The sequence below is a fragment of the Myodes glareolus genome, chromosome 16 (genome assembly GCF_982192425.1).
Source record: "Myodes glareolus chromosome 16, mMyoGla1.1, whole genome shotgun sequence".
Lineage (NCBI taxonomy): Eukaryota > Metazoa > Chordata > Mammalia > Rodentia > Cricetidae > Myodes > Myodes glareolus.
In genome coordinates, this window is record NC_142041.1 from 2,384,934 (window position 1) to 2,410,290 (window position 25,357).

Below are 25,357 nucleotides of genomic sequence, written 5' to 3' on the forward strand. Positions count from 1 at the left end.
TTTAAAGAATTTATTTTTAGTGTGTGTGTGTGTGTGTCGTGAAGATACCTCTGGAGGTCAGAACAGAGCTTCAGATGTGCCTGAAACTAGATTTCAGTAGTATGTAAACTGCGTTACATGGGTTCTGGGAACCTAAGCAAGTCTTCTGAAAGAGCAGTATGTACTCTGAACTGCTGAGTCATCTCTCCAGCCCCAGGCATTTCTTTCTTAATTTGAGTTCATACTAGGTATTGTCTCCATTTTTAATTTCCTAAGAATTCTGTTGTATTTTCTTACGTTGCCTATTTTAGGAGACAAAATGCGAAGTAGACGGAGAGGGGTCATTTAGGTTCATTTTAGAACATTTGTCTCAGTATCTGATGCTCCATATTTCAACTGTTATACCCAAAATTGTAAAAATCAATTTCTCTTTAAGAATATAAGTCAAATTCTTAATGTCAAAACCAGTAAAGTAATAAGCAGAAAGGACTATGAGTTTCAGAGTAACACATCTAGATTTTTGTGGCAGGAGCTTATGGAGTCTGTAAGAGAATCAGAGATGGTCCTTAATGCTCCAAAGACAATACAGAAACCTGGAAGGAAAAAGTATTCTCTTTAAGATATACTTAGAGTCTTCTCCAAACATAGTTATATGAATAAAACATTGCTCAAAACTCTGAGAAGTCAGATGTAGCTGATAACCATGACCCCTCGAGACCAGTAAACCAACAACGTACATCTGCTTTATCACTGCCCAGCTTTAGTTTTTAATAACAATATTGTTAAATAGCAAAGTATATATTTTACACAAAAACTTAAAGATAGAAACTAAAAAAATTGATGGGGGACATTTTCTTAATTAAATTGATTTTACTCATGAAAAACTAAAAAATTATTATGAAAATTTTCATGAGTAGCAAATCCTAGAAGAGAGAAAGTTGGTATGAACCATTTATGACCGTGACTAAAACTTGGAGATCACACTCCCTTCTAAGGACAAACAATTCTGCAAATTATTGGTGCAGCCACAGCCAGTCACATTTGTAAAAAGTCTATGGTCCTTATGTAAAGGGCTATGAAAATTTAGAATATGACATTAAGGAAAAATGATCATCCAGAAACTGAAGTGTTTAATAATAGGTAAATTTACTTAGGTTCTGAATGGTCATTGCAATGTGATCGCTGTGAACCCATCACAATTAAGCTCAGACTCAGCAGTCAGTTCTTCTCAGGGTTTCTCTATCCCTGTTCTTCTCAGGGTTTCTCTCTCTATCCCTGTTCTTCTCAGGGTTTCTCTATCCCTGTCTCAGCTGCTGTTTCTCTTTCTCTCACTGGCTTGCTATGTGCTCAAACTCAGTACTCCCGGAGTCAGCCGCTGTGACTCCCTCCGTCCCGTAGTTCCTGCCTGCATCTGTCAGTTGACACCAGGCAGAATTCAAGATGAGCCTGCCTGGCTGTTAGCTCCAAGGTCTGTGCCTTCCTCTTGGGCTCCTTGTTCTACAACCTCCCAGTTACATCCTGTCTGGCTCCCTGCAGCTGTTTCTCTAGAAATGCCTTTTGCTTCAGGAACAGGAAATGTGCACCGGGCCCGTGACAGCTGTCTCCGCTTGGATTTTCTTTCTCCTTATGTAATGCTTGTAATTTAATCTCCTGCTCCTCTCTGCTAAGGAAATGTGCCTCACTACCTGCTACTGTAGATGTGAGTCAGAAATGAGCTTCCCGTTAACAAGAACTATGTGTGAGGGGCTGCAGGCTGGGTGGCATATCTGTCTTGTCCCCTTTATCCTATTTCCCAACATTCTCACGAGTACGGCTTCCACAGCTCTTTGTGATTCTTTCTATGCTTGTTTTTCCAAAAAGAGTTTTTTTTTTCAACATGTAACTTTTTTCCTGTAGCTGCCTGGAATCTTCCAGCTACTCTTCTTGCTGGGTTTGAGTTTGCTTCATATGCTCACTCAGCTTTGCCAGTTCTACCCCTGATTTTCCTTTTACTTTGTTCTTCAACTTTGTTAGCAGCTTTGGTCCACTTATATCACTAAGATAAAATTGCCAAGTAGTGCCAAATGCCTGTACTCCTGTACAGAGTGAAGGCAGGAGAATCACAAGTTTAAGGTCAACCTCAATTACATATGTCTGAAGCTAGCCTTAGCTGTAGGAGAACCTATCTCAAAAAATCAAAACAATGTCAAAAATAAAGACCACTGACTCTTTCAGTAAACCTGATGGAAAACAATTTTTTTTATCAATTCTTGGGGAAAATTCCGGATTAATTAAAAGATTTACCCAGGCAATTTTCAATTTTTGATACAAAATATTCTTGTATATTTGTTATATACAGACACTACACAAGAGGTGAGCAGTGATCAAGTGTTGTGGGACATTAGTCTATACCCTGTTACTTGTATTTTATTAAAACACTGATTTCCCAGTAGCCAGGCAGAAAGTAGAGGTGGGGCTACCAGGTAAGAAACAGAGGCAGGGCAATGAGAACAGCAGAATTTGGAAGAAAGAACAGTCAGGAGCTTCTGCTGCAGGGTCTTCGGTGTTCCACTCAAACCTACCCTGCCCCCATGGTTGCCCTTTTGTCTCCTGTGTCCTTGGAATACCAGCTGTCCCTATTTCAGTGTTGAGGAGTTCCATCCAGAGGGGTGAGTCTGTGCTATCTGGGGCGGACTGCCCCTGAAGAGAGCACACTCCCCCCCCTCAGTTTCTGCTGCAGGGTCTTCTGTGTTCCACTTGACCCTATCTTGCCTCCAGGGTTGCCCTTTTGTCTCCTGTGTCCTTGGAATACCAGCTGTCCCTATTTCAGTGCTGAGGAGTTCCATCCAGAGGGGTGAGTCTGTGCTATCAGGGTCAGACTGTCCTGGTAGAGAGCACAGTCCCCCTGCCCAGCTTCTGCTGTAGGGTCTTCTGTGGTCCACTAGACTCTGCCCTGTCCCCATGGTCGCCCTTTTGTCTCCTGTGTCCTTGGAATATCAGGTATTCCTATTACAGTGCTGAGGAGTTCCATCCAGAGGCTGTCCCTATTTCAGTGCTGAGGAGTTCCATCCAGAGGGTGCTGAGGAGTACCATCTAGAGAGACAGGAACAGTTTCTGCTCCTGCACTGAAGAGATCCACCCAGAGAGTCAGTCACAGCAAAAACTGAACCAAGACACCAAGACTCTCCTGGCTCCATTTGAAGGAAGAGATGGGCAGGTGCCAATGCAAGAATTCCTCCAACAACCTGAAAGGCAACATGACATCACCAGAATTCAGGGATCATGAAACTAGAAGAATTGAACACCCTACTCCAGAAGAAATAGAAGAAATCGACTCTAAGCAGAACAATATGAAAATAATAGAGGAACTTAAACAGGAGGTGAAAATCTGCTGTAAAGAAATGGAGATAACAAACAAAAAAGTAGATGAAATGAATAAATTTCTCAAAGATACCCAAGAAAAACAAGAAATCCAAGAAAAAGCAATCAAACAAGTAAGGGAAACAGTTCAAGACTTGAAAAATGAAATGGAGGTAATGAAGAAAACACAAACCAAGGGAAGGCTGGATATGGAAAATCTGGGTAAACAAACAGGAACTGCAGAGACAAGTATTACCAACAGAATACAAGAGATAGAAGAAAGAATCTTATACACTGAAGATACTGTAGAGGAAATAAACTCACTGATTAAAGAACAAAACAAATCCAAGAAATTCTTAACAGAAAACATCCAGGAAATCTGGGACACCGTGAAAAAGCCAAACCTAAGAATAATAGGTGTAGAAGAAGAAGAAGATTTACAGCTCAAAGGCCCAGAAAATATATCCACCAAAATTATTGAAGAAAACTTTCCCAATCTAAAGAAGGATATTCCTATGAAGGTACAAGAAGCATATAGGACATCAAATAGACTGGATCAAAAAAAAATCCCCTCGCCATATAATAATCAAATAACAAAACATACAGAATAAAGAACAAATATTAAGAGCTGCAAGGGAAAAAGGTCAAGTAACATATAAAGGGAAACCTATCAGAATTACACCTGACTTCTCAATGGAAACCATGAAAGCAAGAAGGTCTTGGATAGATGTGCTGCAGAAACTAAGAGACCAAGGATGCAAGCCCAGACTACTATACCCAGCAAAGCTTGCATTTACCATCGATGGAGAAAACAAGATATTCCAGGACAAAAACAGATTTAAACAATACGTAGCCACAAACCCAGCCCTACAGAAAATACTAGAAGGAAAACCACAAACCAAGGAAGCCAACAACACTCATAATAACACAAGCATCTGACAACCTTCCACCAGCACAACTCAAAGAAGGGAAACACACAAACAATAGCACCAGGAAAAATAACCAGAGTCAACAACCACTGGTCATTAATATCACTTAATATCAATGGACTCAATTCACCTATAAAAAGGCACAGGTTAAGAGAATGGATATGTAATCAGGATGCAACATTCTGCTGCCTACAAGAAACGCACCTCAAACACAAAGACAGACACTACCTCAGAGTAAAGGGTTGGGAAAAGGTTTTCCAATCAAATGGACCAAAGAAACAAGCGGGTGTGGCTATACTAATATCTAACAAAATAGATTTCAAACTAAAATCAATCAGAAGAGAAAGAGATGGACACTTTATACTCATATCAGGAACAATTCATCAGTAGGAAGTCTCAATCCTGAATATCTATGCACCTAATATAAAAGCACCCACATATGTAAAAGAAACATTACTAGAACTCAGAACATACATCAAACCCCACACTCTAATAGTGGGTGATTTCAACACTCCTCTCTCACCAATGGACAGGTCAACCAGACAGAAACTTAACAGAGAAATAAGAGAACTAACAGATGTAATGAACTAAGTGGACCTAACAGACATCTATAGAACATTCCACCCAAACAGAAAAGAATATACATTCTTCTCAGCATCTCATTGAACCTTCTCAAAAATTGATCACATAATTGGTAACAAAGTAAACATTCATAGATAAAAAGAAATTGTAGTAATCACTTGTGTACTATCAGATCACTATGGATTAAAGTTAGAATTCAACAATAATTCTAACCTCAGAAAGCCTACAAACTCATGGAAACTGAACAGGTAACTACTAAGCCATTCCTGGGTCAAGGAAGAAATAAAGAGAGAAATTAAAGTCTTCCTTGAATTCAACGAGAATAAAGACACAACATACCCAAACCTATGGGACACAATGAAAGCAGTGCTAAGAGGAAAATTCATAGCACTAAATGCCCACATAAAGAAAACGGAGAAAGCACACATTAGTGACTTAACAGCACACTTGAAAGCTCTAGAAAAAAAGAAGCAGACTCACCCAGGAGGAGCAGAAGACTGGAAATAATCAAACTGAGGGCTGAAATCAACAAAATAGAAACACAGAAAACAATCCAAAGAATCAATGAAACAAAAAGCTGATTCTTGGAGAAAATCAACAAGATTGACAAACCCCTATCCATGCTAATCAAATGGCAGAGAGAGAACACACAAATTAATAAGATCAGAAATGAAAAGGGGGACATAACAACAGACACAGAGGAAATTCAAAGAATCATTAGATCTTACTACAAAAGCCTGTATGCCACAAAATTGGAAAATGTGGAAGAAATGGACACTTTTTTAGATAAATACAATTTACCAAAATTAAGTCAAGACCAGGTGAGCAGTTTAAATAGACCTGTAAGTTGCAAGGAAATAGAAGCTGTCATCAGAAACCTCCCTACCAAAAAAGCCCTGGCCCAGATGGTTTCAATACAGAATTCTATCAGATCTTCCAAGTATAGTTAATACCTATACTCCTTAATGTGCTTCACAAAATAGAAACAGAAGAGTCATTGCCTAAATCCTTTTATGAAGCTATAGCCACCCTGATACCCAAACCACACAAAGACTTAACCAAGAAAGAGAATTACAGACCATTCTCACTCATGAACATTGATGCAAAAATTCTCAATAAAATACTCGCAAACAGAATCCAAGAACACATCCAAAAAATTATACATTATGATCAAGTAGGCTTCATCCCAGAGAGGCAGGGCTGGTTCAACATATGAAAATCTATCAACGTAATCCATCATATAAATAAACTGAAGAAAAAAAAACCATATGATCATTTCATTAGATGCTGAAAAAGCATTTGACAAAATTCAACACCCCTTTATGATAAAGGTCTTGGAGTGATAGCGGAGTTCAGCCAATCACGTTCTGTTTGGGGGGCATGTCGCCCTTAGGCTGAAGCTTGCCTGTAAACCTGCAAGCGCATTCCCAGTTGCTCTCTTTCGCCTGGCTCCTGCATCCGTACAGATCGTTTGGATTCTGGTGTAAACTGGTGTAAGTCTTACTTCTGTTTATTAAAGCTGTATATTTTATATTAAGATAGTCTGGGGACTTTTCATTAACAATCACCCTGCGGCTTCATCTGGCGCCCAAACGTGGGCCTTTTTTCAGCCTCGTGGAGCGTGTCTAGCAGCCTGAGCGTACATCACACCTGGGTCTATTTGCAGCCCCACGGCCTTTACCCTGACTAGCCAGCTCCTAGCCGCATTTGCGGGGCCGCGAAACTAATCTGTGAATTTAACCTCTGGATTTGAGTGTATATATTTTAGAGTTTGCTTGTTGGTTCGCCATTGACACGTGGATTCAGGTGCGCCCCCGCCACCTACTGGCAGGCAACGGTCATTACAGGTAAGATTTTTCTTTTCGGTTGAAAATAAATAAATAAATACATACATACATACATACATACAAGTACGATTTCTTTTGATTGAAAATGTCAGAAAATATTACTATCCAAAAGTCCAATGGCTTTTTTAATTGCACTATAGAGGATATTCTGAAGGATGTCTCTGATATTCCTCTTGCTTGGTTATTTCTGGGGCTTGTCGCTTTTCTGCAGTCATTACAGATTGAATCCACAATGCTGAGGGCAGAGATTAAAAACTTAAGGACAATTCAGACTGACACCAGCCTCCTCAAAAAAGAGTTTGGAGTTTTCAATGAGGAGACTAGATCAGAGTTTGGAGTTCTCAAGGAGAGGACAACCAAAATGATTCGTAACCTCCAGTCCGTGACTGTAAGTGCTGAAACATTAGCTGAGAGGATTAAAACCATTGAATTTGAAAATTGGACCTTATTAAAAGGGTATGACAGATTAATTGACAGGATTTCCATACAAGAAGGCACAGTACATGCCATGAGGATTATGTCCAAGGAGAATATGGTATCTCTAACAGACAAGCTCCACGCCTTAGAATTATCAATGAAGGCGATAGTGTCCAGGGAGAAAATGGTGTCTCTGACGGACAAGCTCCATGCCTTAGAATTGTTAATGAAGGCTTTGGAGCATAATACTGGACAGGAGATTCAGGACTTACAGAAGGCAATGGTGAGCAGATTTAATAAGACTGAGGAAATCATAGACTGATGAACAGGAGCAAAAGGTAGAAAGGCAACATTTACCTCCAAAAACTCTGAGTCTACACAGAGTTATACCTGTCTTTCCAGTAAAAGCATCAGAAAAGATAACTGGCTCCAAAAACCCTAAGGTCATTAAAGAACATACATGGGAGCCTATACGTATGAATGACCTGAAAGAATTTAAACAAGCAATTGTGAATTATGGACTACATTCATCCTTTGTTAGAGAGATGTTAAAATACTGGGCTCTTAGCAGCAGGGCCACTCCTCAAGATTGGAACCAGCTCACATCAGCTGTCTTGGAGAACGGACCTTTATGGCATTTCAAATGCCTATTCAAGCAAGAGGCCAGACTTTTACAACAACAAGAATCAGCGAAAAGAATTGAGGTTTCTCTAGATCAAATTCTAGGGGGAAAACTTTACTCTGATCCTCAGGAACAAGCTCTTTATGATGAAAACATTTTATCCATATGTGCCACAGTAGCTCTAAGGTCCTGGGACAGGGTTCAAGACTCAGGTCAGAGAGTAGAATCATATATCAGGGTAAAACAGGGTCAGAGAGAACCTTTTAGTGACTTCTTACAAAGACTAACTAAGGCTGTACAAATAGGGATACCTGATCCAGAAGCAAGAAATACAGTAATTGAGTCTTTGGCTTATGAGAATGCTAATGGAGAATGCAAGAGGATCCTGGGGCCTTTAAAGATCAGATCAGCACCCTTGGTTGAATGGGTTTTACATACAATAAATGTTGATACATTTGATTATGGCAATGAAACATAGGTGCAAGAAACAATTTCCAAAGGTAAAAGGAGACATCAGATTACAAAATACTTTCATTGTGACAAAATGGGACACATGAAAAGGGACTGCAGACAATGGAATTCCAGGAATAATGCCTCTTCTAGGAATAACAGAAATAGGAGGACTCAGCCTTCAGGCTTATGTAGGAGATGTAGAAAGGGCAGGCATTGGACGAATGAATGTAGGTCAACAAGAGATAAAGAGGGCAACTTATTGCCATCAGAAAACTCAATGGGGGGCCTCACGCAAGCCCCCATGGCAAATGTGGTCCAGTCATTTCCGATCACTGCAGAGAACATGCCTCTTCAGGGAAATTAGAATGCCCCATGCCTGCTGTTAAAAGCAATAACGGCCTGAAGGATGAGTTAAATGTGGTGAATGAATCAAGAAATCTAAGAGGAAAAAGTAAACGAATATTCTGGCAGACTTCTATAAATGAACAAAGATCAAAGCTAAGAGTGTGTGTAAATGGCAAATTTATTACTGGCTTACTGGACACAGGTGCAGATGTAAGTATCATTACTCCAGAATTGGAACTCTATCTCGGGTAAGACAAAGCACGAGATGGGTCAATTGTATAGGTCCAGACGGACAAATAGGAAAACTAAGGCCATATGTAGCCAATATTGCAGTGAATTTATGGGGCCGTGACCTATTGCAGCAATGGAATACCAAAATTAACATTCCTGCTGCTTCTAGAACCTATATTTCTGAGGAAAATATTACAAGATATTACAGATGGCAGAAACCGGCCATTAGAGCTATACAAGAACACAACACAATTGATGGCCCTTCAGAGGTACCAACAGCCATGCCTCTAAAATGGTTGACTGAGAAACCAATATGGACTAAACAGTGGCCTTTAGCTGAGGAAAAGTTACAGGCCTTAGAACAGCTGGTACAAGAGCAATTAGATGCTGGACATATAGAAGAATCTACCAGCCCTTGGAATTCTCCTGTATTTGTTGTTAAGAAAAAATCTGATAAATGGAGAATGGAGACAGATTTAGAACTATCAACAAGGTTATTCAACCAATGGGCCCTCTACAATCTGGAATTCCTCTGCCCTCCCTGTTACCAAAGGGATGGCCTCTTATAGTTATCGATCTGAAAGATTGTTTCTTCATTTTACCTTTACAAGAAAAAGATAGAGAAAAGTTTGCCTTCACATTGCCTACTTATAATAATTCTCAGCCTACAAGGAGGTACCAGTGGACCATACTCCCAAAGGGAATTTTAAACTCTCCCACCCTGTGCCAATATTTTGTAAACCAACAAATATTGGTTTTACAAATTGGTAAATTTGTAAAAATTATACGCAAACAATTTCCTAAGTCCATAATATTCCACTATATGAATGATATCCTGATCTCTGATCAAAACAAAGATACCTTAGAAAGGCTGTTTGAAGAAGTAAAAATAGTGTTACCTAAATGGGGATTGCAAATTGCTCCTGAAAAAATTCAGAGAGGAGAGTCTGTTAATTATTTAGGTTATAAAATAGGTTTACAAAGAATTAAGACACAAAAGGCACAAATCAGGAGAGACCGGTTACAAACTCTTAATGACTTTTAAAGATTATTAGGAGACATCTCCAGCCTACGACCAGCTGTTGGGATAACACCTGATCTAATAATTCATTTAAACAAAACCTTGGATGGTGATAAAGACCTGAACATTCCCAGAGAATTAACAGCTGAAGCAGAAAAAGAACTGACAATAGTTGAAGAAAAATTACAGGAGGCTCATGTGGACAGGGTAAATCCAAAGCTTAGTTGTATTCTCGTTATATTGCCTTCCAGAATTTCTCCTACAGGAATCTTGATGCAAAGAGATGCTATTATCTTGGAACAGATCTTTTTGCCACACAAACCAAGTAGAAAATTAAAAACTTATGTGGAAAAAGTCTCTGAATTGATTATAAAAGGAAAATTGAGACTTCGTCAATTAGCAGGTATAGACCCAGCAGAAATTATAGTGCCTTTCACTGCTGATGAGATAAAAAAAAGTTGTGGGAAGACAATGAACCATGGCAAAGAGCTTGTGCTAATTTTTTGGGAGAAATCAATAACAATTACCCAAAAAGCAAGAGACTTAATTTTATAATGAGAACTTCTTGGATCCTTCCTCGAATTGTCCATGATGTTCCAATAATCAGAGCCCGTACATTTTATACTGATGCTAATAAGTCAGGGAAAGCAGGTTACAAACCAGAAGAATTGAGTAAAGTGGAACAAAGTCCTTATGATTCTGTCCAGAAGGCAGAATTATATGCCATTTTTATGGTGCTTAGGGATTTTAAAGAACCTCTTAATATAATTACTGACTCACAATATGCAGAAAGAGTTATCTTGCATATTGAAACTGCTGAATTTATACCCTTAGGCCAAAGCTTGCCTATAAACCTGCAAGCTTGTTCCCGCTAGCTCTCTCTCGCCTGGCTCCTGCGTTCATACGGATCGTTTGGATTCTGGTGTAAACTGGTGTAAGTCTTACTTCTGTTTATTAAAGCTGTATATTTTGTATTAAGATAGTCTGGGGACTTTTCATTACCAATCGCCTTGCGGCTTCATTGGAGAGATCAGGGATACAAGGTTCATTCCTAAATATGATAAAGGCAATTGACAGCAAGCTGACAGGTAACATTAAATTAAATGGAGAGAAACTCAAAGCCTTTCCACTATATTCTGGAACAAGACAAGGCTGTCCACTCTCTCCATACCTCTTCAATATAGTGCTTGATGCAAGAATTCTTCCAACAACCTGAAAGGCAACATGACATCTCCAGAATCCAGGAATAACGAAACTAGAAGAATTGAAAACCCTACTCAAGAAGAAATAGAAGAAATTGACTCTAAGCGGATCTTTATGAAAATAACAGAGGAACTTAAACAGGCGGTAAAAATCTGCCGTAAAGAAATGGAAGATAAGTATAACAAAAAGATTGAGGAAATGAGTAAAGAAATGGAAGAGAAATATACCAAAAAGTTTGAAGAAATGAGTAAATCCGTAAATGAAATTCTGGTAAACCAAGAAAAAACAATTAAACAGGTAATGGAAACAGTTCAAGATTTGAAAACTGAAGTGGAGTCAATGAAGAAATCACAAACCGAGGGCCGGCTGGCTATGGAAAATCTAGGTAAATGAACAGAGACTTCAGGAACAAGCATAACCAACAGAATACAAGAGATAGAAGAAAGAATCTCAGACTCTGAAGACACCATAGAGAAATTAAACGCTCTGACCAAAGAAAACAGCAAATCCAACAAATTCTCATCACCAAACATTCAGGAAATGTGGGACACAATAAAAAAAACAAATCTAAGAATAATAGAGGTAGAAGAAGGAGAAGAATTGCAGATCAAAGGTCCAGAAAATATATTCAACAAAATTATAGGAGAAAACTTCCCCAACCTAAAGAACGATATCCCTATGAAGGTTCAAGAAGCATACAGAACACCGAATAGACTGGATCAAAAAAAAAATCCCCTCGCCATATAATAATCAAAACAAAAAACATTCAGATTAAAGAAAGAATATTAAGAGCTTCAAAGGAAAAAGATCAAGTAACTTATAAAGGTAAACCTATCAGACTTACACCAGACTTCTCTATGGAAACAATGAAAGCCAGAAGGTCCTGGATAGAGGTACTGCAGAAACTAAGAGACCATGGATGCAAGCCCAGACTACTATACCCAGTCAAGCTATCGTTCACTATAAATGATGAAAACAAAATACTCCAGGATAAAAACAAATTTAAACAATATGTAGCCACAAATCCAGCCTTACAGAAAGTATTAGAAGGCAAATCACAACCCAAGGAATCCAACATTAACAACACCGCCTACAATAACTCAGACACCTAGCGACTCTTCACAAGCGCAACCAAAAGAAAGGACACACATACACACTACTACCCCCCCAAAAAAAATAACCGGACTCAACAACCACTGGTCATTAATATCACTTAATATCAATGGACTCAATTCACCTATAAAAAGGCACAGACTTAGAGATTGGATACGAAAACAGGATCCAACATTCTGCTGTTTACAAGAAACACACCTCAACCACAAAGACAGACATCTACTCAGAGTAAAGGGCTGGGAAAAGGTTTTCCAAGCAAACGGACCTAAGAAACAAGCAGGTGTGGTCATTTTAATTTCCAACAAAATTGACTTCAAACTAAAATCAATCAGAAGAGATGGAGATGGACATTTTATACTCATAACAGGAACAATTCATCAGGAGGAAGTCTCAATCCTGAATATCTGTGCCCCTAATATAAAGCCTCCTACTTATGTAAAAGAAACACTTCTAGAACTCAAGGCAGTCTTCAAACCACACACACTAATAGTAGGAGACTTCAACACACCTCTCTCACCAATGGACAGATCAATCAGACAGAAACCCAGCAGAGAAATAAGAGAATTATTGGAGGTATTGAATAAAATGGACTTAACAGATATCTAAAGAACATTCCACCCTAATAGAAAAGAATATACCTTCTTCTCTGCAGCCCTTGGAACGTTCTCAAAAATTGACGACATACTTGCTAACAAAGCAAACTTCCACAGATAGAAAAAAATATTAGTAACCACCTGTGTCTTGTCAGATCACCATGGATTAAAATTAGAATTAAACAACAAAACAACAATGCTACCCCTAGGAAGCCAACAAACTCATGGAAGTTGAACTGTCAACTATTAAATCACCCCTGGGTCAAGGAAGAAATAAAGAAAGAAATTAAAGTCTTCCTTGAATTTAATGAAAATAAAGACACAACATACTCAAACCTATGGGACACTATGAAAGCAGTGCTAAGAGGAAAGTTCATAGCACTAAGTGCCCAATTAATGAAAACGGAGAAAGCACACATTGGAGACTTAACAGCACACTTGAAAGCTCTAGAAAAAAAAGAAGCTGATTAACCAAGGAGGAGTAGAAGACTGGAAATAACCAAACTGAGGGCTGAAATCAACAAAATAGAAACAGAGAAAGCAATCCAAAGAATCAATGAAACAAAAAGCTGGTTCTTGGAGAAAATCAACAAGATCGACAAACCCCTATCCAAACTAATGAAACGGCAGAGAGAGAACATGCAAATTAATAAGATCAGAAATGAAAAGGGGGACATAACCACAGCCACAGAGGAAATTCAGAGAATCATTAGATCTTACTACGAAAGTTTATATGTCACAAAATTGGAAAATGTAAAAGAAATGGACATTTTTTTAGATAAGTACCATATACCAAAGTTGAACCAAGAACAGGTGAACAATCTAAATAGACCTGTTAGTCGCGAAGAATTAGAAGCTGCTATCAAAAATCTCCCTACCAAAAAAAGCCCAGGACCAGATGGTTTCAATGCAGAATTCTACCAGAACTTCCAGGAAGAGCTAATACCTATACTCCTTAACGTATTCCACAATATAGAAACAGAAGAGTCATTGCCAAACTCCTTTTATGAAGCTACAGTTACCCTAATACCAAAACCACACAAAGACACAACCAAGAAAGAGAATTACAGGCCAATCTCACTCATGAACATCGACGCGAAAATTCTCAATAAAATACTGGCAAACTGAATCCAAGAACACATTAGAAAAATTATCCATTATGATCAAGTTGGCTTCATCCCAGAGATGCAGGGCTGGTTCAACATACACAAATTGATCAATGTAATCCATCATATAAATAAACTGAAAGAAAAAAACCATATGATCATTTCATTGGATGCTGAAAAAGCATTTGACAAAATTCAACACCCATTTATGATAAAGGTGTTGGAGAGACTGTGGATACTAGGATCATACCTAAATATTATAAAAGCTATATACAGCAAGCTGAAAGCTAACATCAAATTGAATGGAGAGAAACTCAAAGCCATTCCACTAAAATCAGGAACACGACAAGGCTGTCCACTCTCTCCATACCTCTTCAATATAGTGCTTGAAGTTCTAGCAATAGCAATAAGACAACATAAGGAGATCAAGGGGATTCGAATTGGAAAGGATGAAGTTAAACTTTCGTTATTTGCTGACAATATGATAGTGTACATAAGCGACCCCAAAAACTCTACCAAAGACCTCCTACAGCTGATAAACACCTTTAGTATTGTGTCAGGATACAAGATCAACTCCAAAAAATCAGTTGCCTTCCTATACACAAAGGATAAAGAAGCAGAGAGGGAAATCAGAGAAACATCACCTTTCACGATAGCCACAAATAGCATAAAATATCTTGGGGTTACTCTAACCAAGGAAGTGAAAGACCTATTTGACAAGAACATTAAGTCTTTGAAGAAAGAAATTGAGGAGGATACCAGAAAATCGAAAGACCTCCCCTGCTCTTGGATTGGGAGAATCAACATAGTAAAAATGGCAATTCTACCAAAAGCAATCTATAGATTCAATGCAATCCCCATCAAAATCCCATCAAACTTCTTCACAGACCTGGAGAGAACAATAATCAAGTTTACATGGCAAAACATGAAACCCAGGATAGCCAAAACAATCTTATACAATAAAGGAACTTCTGGAGGCATTACCATCCCTGACTTCAAACTCTATTACAGAGCAACAGTATTGAAAACAGCTTGGTATTGGCATAAGAACAGAGAAATAGACCTATGGAATCGAATAGAAGACCCGGATATTAACCCACAAACTTATGAACACCTAATTTTCGACAAGGGAGCTAAAGGTATACAGTGGAAGAAGGAAAGCATCTTTAACAAATGGTGCTGGCATAACTGGATGTCAACCTGTAGAAGAATGAAAATAGATCCATATCTATCACCATGCACAAAACTCAAGTCCAGATGAATTAAAGACATCAACATTAATCTGTCCACTTTGACCTGATAGAAGAGAAAGTGGGAAGTAGTCTACAAGATATAGGCACAGGAGGCCACTTCCTAAACAGAACCCCAGTAGCACAGACAATAAGAAAAATAAGAAAAACATGAATAAATGGGACCTACTGAAACTGAGAAGCTTCTGTAAAGCAAAGGACACTGTCAGTAAGACCAAAAGGCTACCTTCTGACTGGGAGAAGATCTTCACCAACCCCTTATCAGACAAAGGCCTGATCTCCATAATATACAAAGAACTCAAGAAACTAGACACTAAAACTCTAATTAACCCAATTAAAAAATGGGGTACTGAACTGAACAGAGAATTCACAACAGATTAACTGGCTGGCTTTTTGGGATCCTGGCCTGTTTGGATGCTCACCTTCCTGGACCTGGAGGGAGGGGGGAGGATCTTGGATTTCCCACAGGGCAGGAAACCCTGACTGCTCTTGGGAATGGTGAGGGAGGAGGAGAGGGAGTGGGGGGAGAGGGAGGGTTTTGGGAGGAGGGGAGGAAGTGGAAAGAGTGTTTTCGGATACTTGAATAAACAATTCTAACGGAAAAAAAAATAAATAAAATAAAAAAAATGTATTAAAGTTTAAAAAAAGAACGGGCTGACTGGATAAATGTTAGTCATAATGCTAACTGATGTATGGCAAGAACATATTACACTCCCATAAATACTCAATAGAAAGGTTCTTTTCAACTAGAAATTCCTACCTAGAATTCAGCAGACTAAGCATGTTTATTATACAATGAATTTCAAATGCCACTTAAATAAAATGCATTTAGTTTAAGTTTTATATGTGAAAAGCATACTTGTCTTTATCTTTCGCCTACACACCTTGCTTGCTAGTGCAACAAAGGTTGAGGAATATTTTTTAAGATTTACTTTTTTCTATGTATATGTGTGTGCCTGAGTGGTATATATGTACTATGTATGAGCGGGACTCTCAGAGGAGAGAAGAGGGCATTAGATCTCCTGGAACTGGACTTACAAGCAGTTGTGAGACACCTCATGTATGTGCTAAGAACCCAGCCTGGGTCATATGTAAGAGTAGCAAGGACTTTTAAAAACATTGCAATCTATCTAGCTCCTTCAAGCACTCTTCAGAGGGCTTTTAATGTTTATTTTAGTAGGTATCCTTTTCAGAAGACAGCTAATTTCAGAGTTTCTACTTACTCACTGAAAAAGGTACCAAGCCAGGTGACTAACACAGACAAAAATTGTGGGCTAATATAAGGGTTAATAAGAAACCTGAGCTAATAGACCAACCATTTTATGTTTAACATAGACCTCTGTGTGTTTCTTTGGGAGTGAACAGCTGCGAGACAGGGCAGAACAGAAACCTCGGTCAACAATTAAGTGTTCAGTATTTGGTATATAGTATGTGATTACCACATGACATCCCAATATCATCTCAATTTTAAATAATAGAAAACAAAAACCATAAGTTAAAAGCATTGAAGTAACTTGCTTATGACACGACATTTGGGGAATATGCCATCAACTCCAGTTCCTCCCTCAGGATGCACCAGAACCCGTGCTAAATCAATTCAAGATGACTTCTGAAATTGTTTGTTATTGCTTGGTACAACTAATCATAGTATTCTGAAATTTTCCTGTTAATAAAATTATCAACTTTTAGGTAGCAAGAGCTCTAGAACAGAATGTAATACAACTCAAGTTTCTGCAAAGAACTGCCAAGAATTTACTTCTACAACTGCTATCTTACAACTACCAGGAATATAATATAAATGAAGTTAACAAGGTGCTTGTTGTTTCAGACTTAACACGTGATGGACAGAGAGAAGAAAGTTCTCAATACATATATGCAAAATGAATAAAGGTAATTAATAGTAAGAGTGCTTTCCCTAGATGAATGATACCCTGGCTTTTTGCCTAACTGTAACCAATGCCCGACCTTGATAACATACAAGCAGGAAGTATGGCTTTTAGCTTGAGCTGATTCAGCAGGATACCACAGAAACAGCATGATAGAAGAGTATCTCTTGTAGACTGTTTGTTTACATTGTAAAGGTGTCACTGCCTAAGGCAACTTTTGAATGGTTTAATAAGAGTTAAGTGGCCAATAGCTGGGCAGGAGAAAATAAGGTGGACTTCTGGGCAGAGACGGAGAGGAGGAGAAAATTAGGCATGCCATATTGCCAGCAGACTAGAAACAAACTGGATGTAGCATAGTAATAAGACACATGGCAGAATGTAGATTTAAAAACAAAACATGGATTATTTAAGTTATAAGAACTAGTTGGAAAAAATCACAAGCTAAACCCAAGGTTTCATAATAAACAAAAAGTCTCTGTGTCATTATTTGTGAGCTGGTGGTCCCAACAGGAAATCTGTTACAAGTATCCACAGCATGAAGGGAAAGAACTAGCTGAATTTCTCCTTTTCATTTTCTCATGGTGTCTAGGGCCCGGATTATGGAGCAGTGTATACCCCATTCAGGGGAACCATGTATTGTCTTAAATTGACATTGGTTTATGTTTTTAATTCAGGAATGGAGAAACTAAGAAAATAAACAAAAACTAGCCAATGAAAAGCAGAAGTGGAGATGTGACATTTCTTGAACTTGACAGCCTCTACATAAGGATTAAAACTCAAACCCTGTAGTGATATTTCCAATGTATTTTAATAAATAAAGACTGCCTGAAGATCTGAGAGGAAAACGGTCCCACTGGTCAGCCTTACAGACCAGGTTATGGTAACACACACCTTTAATCCCAGTAGCCACAATAGTTGTCATAGAAATCAGGTAGTATATGACTTTAATCTCAGTGGTGCACACCTTTGATCCCACCCCTAGAGAGGAATATAAGATGGGGCAAGACAATGCTCAGACATAGTTTCATTCTGAGATTCCTGGAGACAGGATCTCCATTTTTGGACTGAGGTTGAGGTAAGAGCAGCAGCTGGCTGCTTTAATTTTTAGATCTTCAGGTTGAACCCTAATTTCTCCCTGTCTAAGTCTTTATTAATTGTGCCTCAAGACCTTGAGTAACTAATTCAGATCCAAGATGCTTATGCTTCTCCTGTGTTTAGTATTAAATACTGAAGCACATTAAAACACATAGCAAATCTATGAAATAACACAAAAATTACAAAACCACAAAATACTATAATATATTTGAGGATGCCTTTCAGCAAGATGGTATGACTACTGGAAGAATTTGCTTCAGATTATATTTAGTAGTAGTAGTAAGTGTGTATGTGTATATGTGCATGTACACATGCATGGGCATGTTCGTGTGTGTGTGTGTGTGTGTGTGTGTGTGTGTGCAGGTGTACTTGCCCATGTAGGAAAATGTGGCAGCCAGAGGTTCATTAATGACAGAAAGTCATCCTCAGTTGTTTCTCATCTTAAATTGTTTGAGGCAAGTGTCTGGAGTTCAAGAACTGAAGAATGATGGGCTGTCGCAGAAGCAGAGAAGATATTTATTGGCACCTTCCAATAAATGTGTTTTCCAGGAATCAAATAACTTTACTAGAGGGCAGTATGACGATAGACTAATTAATACACAAAGCGTTTATTTCTAACTTACTTAAATATTTTAAATGACTGAGGTCTATCTCTGAGTTGGTTGGTAGTAAGAAAACATGTCTAATTATGGACACTGCCATTCTTTGTCTGATTTTATAGCTGATGGGATGTTCAGGGATTGAGACTCAGGGGTTAATTAATGTGATTATCAATAAGAGATATATCCATCAGTCCTTTACAGTAGCCAGATTGTCTCAAATCTAATCGATAGTGTAGATTAATTAACAAAATTAGAATCACCTGTCACTTGTAATGACTACTCAGGGACTTTAAGATAATGGAATGCCAAAGTATCTACTTTCACTTTTATAAGTTTATTTGCTCAATTTACACATAAGACTCCTCACACTAAGACAGTTGAACTGCACCCTGGACACAGTATTTTTAAAAGAAGCAGTAAAGAATCCCATAGTAAATCGCTCTATTGATTGCTTGTGCTGAATTTTACTGTGAACTCATTATTATCTAGAGATAAAGGAACATTGTCATATCATGCATGGAAGAGCAGTGTTGCCAGAGATTTACTCTGTGTCAGCCTAAGCATGGACTTGGGCACAATAGATATCTAGTTGGTTGCAAATATTATCACTTATTGTTTTATAGTGTCTAACATGCAATGAAATTCTGTGGTAAGAAGTTTCCAATATATCTGTTAATGAAACAAAATAATTTGAATATCAATTTTTTAATTAAATGATCTACTTAGTAGTCTTTGTTGCTCATATTCATTAAACATAATTTACTAAATTTATTGTCTTTGTTTGGTGGGGCAAAAAGTATTATTTGTTCTCACTTTATTATTCTTTATTATAGTCATCTTATTAACATCAAATCCACTCTTGAAAATTAAATTTCCATATGAGTCTCTGACCCTGACCCTGTGTGTCAATTGTCTGTGTAGCTAGAAAGGTGCTGTTTTATAAACCTACTAGGTTGCTCTGCCTTCCTGGATATGTTGGTAATTTCTTACATATTACTTACATAGGTAAGTGTAAATATATTGTTGCATGAATCTAATTGCTCTTAATAATAAAAACCCAGCATCAGATTAAAGGAGGTGATAGCTGAAAGGTCAGAGAATCAGAGTAGTTAGCCACTAGTTCTTACCTCTTTAATATTCTTAGAATGAATGGGGTATCCTGCCTCCATAAGTCCTCAGACTGAATGTCTTGAGTTCTTGTCTCCTCTTGCCTTATATTCTACTCTCTGCCCTGTTATATCCCTTCCTGTCTTCACCTCCCTCATGCTTGGATTAAGGCATGTGTCTTCCAAGTACTGAGATTAAAGGTGTGACCCACCACCACCTGCTTCTTTTTCTCTTTTATACTGGATCAATCTCATGTAGTCCCGGATGGACATGAACTCACAGAGATCCATCTGCCTCTGCCTCCTGAGAGTTGAGGTGAAAGGTGTGCACCACCACTTTCTGGCCTCTGTGACTAACTAGTGACTGGCTCTACACTCTGATCTTCAGATAAGATATATTTATTAGATCACAAACAAAATATCACCACAAGTCTTCTTTCTCTTGGATTCTCCGCGGTTCATTTAGGGTCGGCTGTCCTTTATATTAAATTACCTTTGAATCTAGAAGTAAAGATGCATGCATCTGAAAACCCTTCATGAGATGAGAGAGTCCACTTATTCAGACACTGCTTCAGTTATAAAGGGACATATGGATGGCCTAGCTGGGAGGCTATAGGCACGCTGCCAAATAGGTACACCTAACTCTACTTCTTCGAGATAAGGGTTTTCCAAGATGCTGTCTTCACATTCTTGTTAGCAGTTGCTAGACAATCCACTCACAGTTTTATTCTTAAAACCCTTTCTGAAAATTGTCCTAACTATTTGAGTACTGACCACTACAAAGGTAGTACACATAAGGCCCAATATTTGCCAATAGCATGTGTTCTTTCCCCTTTGGTTTAGTTGTGACTTTGCCCTCGCTTTTAGGACACATGAGAGAACACTATCATGTGACCCTATTCTTACTTTTGTCTCTAGGCTAGTACTTGGGTCCTCTCAAAACTCTTCCGTTTGTCTCCTAGGATGAGACAACTGCCTCCTGAACTACATAGAGTTACATTTTGCCTTCTCCAGTAGTCTGTGCTTATTTTTTTCACTGGAAATTTGCACCAGCAATCACAACTTACTAAATAAAATGTGAGGAGATATTATTCCATATTAATCCATAATGAGATATTTTAACATTCCGGAAACAATGTAAATTGAATAGAGGATTATTTTCCAAAATTAGTAACTGATCAAAAACTATCAAAATTTTAATAATCTAATTTCATATATAGTGATGAATAGTTCATTTCAAAACACTTAGAAATGTAATTATGCAATGTGAACAGCCTGAATATGAAAAACAAACATCTGGCATGAAGTCAACTTGGTCTAGTTAAGTTGTAGATATTGGAATGGGGGTTGAACTAATATGATAATTCAGATCAATCATCTACTCATTCTTAAATCAACTCTATCCTGAAGAATCATTAACCAGGAACATTTTTGAAAATTTCCCATTTCTGTATCACCTAAATCTTCTGATTCAAATGATTTCCAGCCTAAGAATGTTTTGTATGTGAAAGACACTGAAAGATTTAAAAGTTGGCGAGGCCTTCCACCCTTGAAGCATTTCTGAATATCAAAGGCCAAAATGTTTCTCCCAAAGGGTGTTTTTATTCCAGATTACAATACTGCACTGGCAGTTCAGTACAGTGTGAATTGTGAGAACTTGCCATTAGATTGCTCAAAGCAGTAGTATGTTCCTTTTAATGTTGACTATTACAATTACTTGATATTCTATAATGTGTTTATACTTTCTGGTGTTGATAAACATCTGGGATGATTTCCCCAGCTGAGATAATACTGGAGCTTCTGTGTAGAATTAAATATCTGGAGTAAATAGAGATAAATGAAATGCCCAGATTTCCTGCTAAGTGGATGATTAGCAATATACAATACTATCTGTTTTCCAAATTACTCATATCATTTAAGATTAGCAAACAGTATGTGTGAATTTACCTGTATCATAACCTTCCTATAACTTGCTTTGTCTATACTTCAATTTAGGCATTTTATGAATAGCATAAGGATGTTTCACATGCTAGTTCTTGTCAGTTTGCACATGGCATACAGACTTACAATATTATGTTGGCTTTACCCCTAAATATTAGAAGAATTAGAACATCAAAGCTATTTCATCAAACTCACTTTTATGTGTTTTGTCAATATAATCTGGGATCTTTCCATGATATTCATGCTTACCAAACATGGAAAATGTCAAGAAAGCAGATGTGGAGGGCCGCAACCACATTCTCCATTACTTTAAGGAGGCAGAGGTAGTTGACCTCTGTGACTTCAGGGTGTGGCAGTACACACCTTTAATCCAAACACAAAAGGGAGGCAGAGGTAGATTAACCTCTGACTTCAAGGGGCAGAGGCACATTGACCTCTGTGACCTCAAGGTGTGGTAGTACACGCCTTTAATCCCTATGCCTGGGAGGCAGAGACAGATCTCTGAGTTCAAGGTGTTGTAGCACACGCCTTTAATAACTTTCCACTGCTGCTGTCCCTGCCTACTCCTGAGGCGTCATCTGGGTTGATGGGCAGCGGACCAATCCAAGAGTGACACGTCCGAAACGAGGACTGTTTCCTATATAAGGGACGGGTTCCCCTCATTCTGGGTCTTCGCTTTGTAAGCTTATGCTCTCTCTCTCTCAAGACGCATTAAAGCTTTTCTGCAGAAGGATCCTAAGTGTGCCGCGTCGTTCTTGCTGGCGAGATGGTAGCGCGGGACAAACAGAGTCTCTAAAAATTGTGTAATTGTGAAGCCCCTAGACTCACTCTCTCTCTCTCTCTCTCTCTCTCTCTCTCTCTCTCTCTCTCTCTGTGTGTGTGTGTGTGTGTGTGTGTGTGTGTGTGTGTACTACAATATTTAGGAAGGAAGAGAAGCTAAAACATCCATGGTACTGGTGATCATGATGTCAGCCCTCTTTAACACCATAGCTATAGTCATATATATCATTTTGTTTTATTTTTACAACCTGCTTTATTGAACTTCTTACTAGTATTGTACAGATGGTTCATAACTACAAAAAATTATTTTTAAATATAATTGCTATATATGGCACTTAACTGATACATAATATTGTATAACTATGAGAGAGGGAATAAGCAAGGAATTATAGACAGCTATAATCAAGTGCCATTTGTAGGGTAGTATTAAACCTAATACAGCAGAAGCTTCCTAAAATATACACATATGTGAAGGTGATATAAATAAAATCTTTTTAAAATTTTATTTATTTATTAAAAATTTCCACATTCTCCCCTCCTCCCAATTTCCCTCCCACTTCCTTTCCCTCCCTCCTCTCCAGTCCTAAGAGAAGTCAGGGTGCCCTGCCCTGTGGGAAGTCCAAGGCCCTCCCGCCTCCATACAGGTTTAGGAAGGTGAGCATCCACACAGACTAGGATCCCTAAATAATAAGGTGAACCTAAAGAAAAATATATATATATATCCTCCTGGATATTGGAAGTAGACAAGATTGCCGGGCAAAATTTGGGAGCATGGGGGTGGGGGTGGGGTGGGAGGAAAGGGAGATGGGGCAAGAGAAGGGAGAAGGGGGGATTGGGGAGAGCTTAGGGGAATGAGATGGTTGAGATGGAGGAAGGGTGGATATGGGAGCAGGGAAGTAGATATCTTAATTAAGGGAACCATTTTAGGATGGCAAGAGACTTGGCATTAGAGGGGTTCCCTGGTGCCCAAGGGGATGGCCCCAGCTAGGTTCTTGGACAGCAGAGGAGAGGGTGCCTGAATTGTCCTTGTCCCATTGCCACATTGATGAATATCTTGCATATCACCCTAGAACCTTCATCTGACAATGGATGGAAATAGAGACAGAGACCCACATTGGAGCTTTGGACTGAGCTCCCAAGGTCCAGATGAAGAACAGAAGGAGGGAGAACATGAGCAAGGAAGTCAGAACCGTGAGGGGTGTGTCCACCCACTGAGACTGATCTCGTGGGAGCTCACCAAGGCCAGCTGGACTGGGACTGAACGAGCATGTGATCAGACCAGACTCTCTGAATGTGGCTGACAATGAGGGCTGACTGAGAAGAAAATGATAATGGCACTGGGTTTTGATTCTACTGCATGTACTGGCTTTTTGGGAGCCTAGTCTGTTTGGATGCACACCTTTATATATATCTTGAAATCGCTTGTTTCTTAAGACATTGGATAATCTGAATTTACTAAAAAGTTAATGAGTACTCTAATCCCTCAGCTTCCTAGAGTACTTTTATGGCACAAATCTTCAGTGATACAATAGAAATTATCGAGGAAAGGAAAATCTAATGCGAAACACAAAGTGCCTGCAAAATAAATAAATAAAGCATTTAGAACTCTTCTCCTTTCCTGGAAAAGGGGAGCTTTAAAACGTAACCACTGACCACTGTAACAATTTGTTAGGATATGTATGTTGAGAACATAGTAATGGTTTTGTCACCTTTTGAGAATTTACTATGGCCTCTGCACTGTGATAATTATTTCAAAGCTCAGTATTAATCGAGGTGACACAAAGCACAACCATTATTGTATTAACTTAAATCTATTCTAATCATTTTCTACTGTCTACCAGAAAAAGGTTTAAACTCAGGTCTGTCTAAATTAAATTTTATAAAATTTCACTACCACCTTGTTCATTTTCTGACAAAATTTGTTATGAGTTACAGTCCTCACTGGAAAAATAAATATAAATAACACAAATACTTAATATTTGTGTGCTAATTTATCCACTCCGAACTTCCTTGTTCTTTTGAGAGTTCTAATTTATACAAGCATCTTCTTACACTTCATAAAAACTTGATAATTTGTAAAAAATTAAACTAAGATATAGAGAACCATAACTCAAAGTAATAATGAACAAAAATCTGAAATGTTTTTTTTTAATTTTTAATGGACAGGTAAAATTTGTATGTACTTACACTAGACAAAGCATTGACTGATTTTCGATGTGTACTATGGGATGACTCAACAGAGAGAATTAACATAGTATAGCATCCATTACCTGAAATATTTATCATATTATTGTGCTAAGAACATTAACTGTATGCTCTGACAGCAATGTTCAAGTACGTGGTTCATTGTTATTAACCATACCACATGTGTATGATACAACAATACGCAGAACAGATTTTGTGAACTTCTTCTTTTTACTTACTTGATACTATATCACCCTGAATTAACCTCCTTCCAACCCTGTTTATTTCCAGGCTTTTTGGAATCACTACTTTATTCTGTGTTTCTGAAATATCACTGTTTTAAAATTCAAAAAGTGAGACCATAGTGCTGGAAGAATGGTTCAGTGGGTAAGAGTATTATTGCATTGGAACAAGACTGTAACTTCAGGTCCAGGAAATCTGATCCTCTTTAAATCTGAAGGCACACCAGGCATAGGGTACAGATAAATAATGTATTCAAAATGCCCATGAACATAAAATAATACAAATATATCTTATAATGAGACAATGGAGTATTTCTCTTTTATGCCATAAAAATTTCATTTAATTGAATATCCTCCAGATCCATACAATTTTGTCACTGGAAAAAAACAGGGTTCACTTTTCTTTTAATGATTAATTTATTCCATTGTGAATACAAGCCTCTTTAAAATGAAATTTCGACCATTTGAAAGACTCCAAGACTGATGACACA